Consider the following 1,025-nt stretch of genomic DNA (forward strand, 5'->3'; position numbering starts at 1 on the left):
ACTCTGTTTTCACCTCTCAGAAAAGAAGCTTCCAGATGTTCCCCCAAAATGGCGGGGGCCCAGGGCCACAATACAACATAATTAAGTCCCTCTTCAGACAGACCCAGCCACAATAGTTAAACGGTCTTTAGTGTTGGAACTTCTATTACTATATAGCTGGTTCTGGTTCTGACCTCTACAGACTTGTGAAGAACAAGGCACGTGCAAGCCCATGAGTGTTGTTTTTGCTCATGCAAATGACTCCCTATTCCACCAGGTTATGTTTAGCTACTAAGTTAAAAACAAGCACATAGCAATTTGGGCCACTCCAGGGTACCCTCACTGTTCTGTGGTTTTATGCAATTCCTATATTCTATGCAAGAAGTTTTGACCGGGAGCAGGCAGCAACAAATGTGTAATTAGAAACACTTCCCAAGAAAATTACGGTGACAAGTGAAGGCTTGAAGATTTCCGCGGGATCCTGGAGCTGCAGATATTCATTATTGGTACTCGGGAGGCACAGCTGCCCTGCTGAAAACCATGTCTAATTGCAGTGAGGCTGGAAGGGGCGGGGAGGCCAGCCCAGAGCCGCCCAAAGCCTGCGCTGGTATCTATGGCAACACAAGCCGCCATCTTTAAACTTTTCATGCCGTAAAAAGAAATTGCTTCTCCTCCCTCCCCACCCCACCTTTTTATTCCTACCAATTTCTGAGTGTGCCGGCAGTGAATGCCCTCTAGGGCTAACATTTCCTGCTAGTTAATGACTAGCTGGGTTTAAGTGCCCTCGGCTTTACTTCCAGCATTAGCATGACAGTGTTGCCAGTCATTAATTACTGCACCAGGAAGCACTTTGCAATCAAATTATTGTTTAATCAGAACAACCAAAAAAATGAACTCTATTGCTGTCAACAATTATCAACACTCCATGTGAGTCTAAATGGGGCTAGTGAGAGTTTTAGGTTTAAGGAGAAGAGTCCCTCTGGGGTTTGGTGGCAAAGGACTTTCTTGAGCTAGAGCAAAGTTGGTGGGCACACCATCAAGGTCTA

This window comes from Condylura cristata, unplaced genomic scaffold (genome assembly GCF_000260355.1).
Source record: "Condylura cristata isolate star-nosed mole 26May11 unplaced genomic scaffold, ConCri1.0 scaffold00016, whole genome shotgun sequence".
NCBI classification, from domain to species: Eukaryota; Metazoa; Chordata; class Mammalia; order Eulipotyphla; family Talpidae; genus Condylura; species Condylura cristata.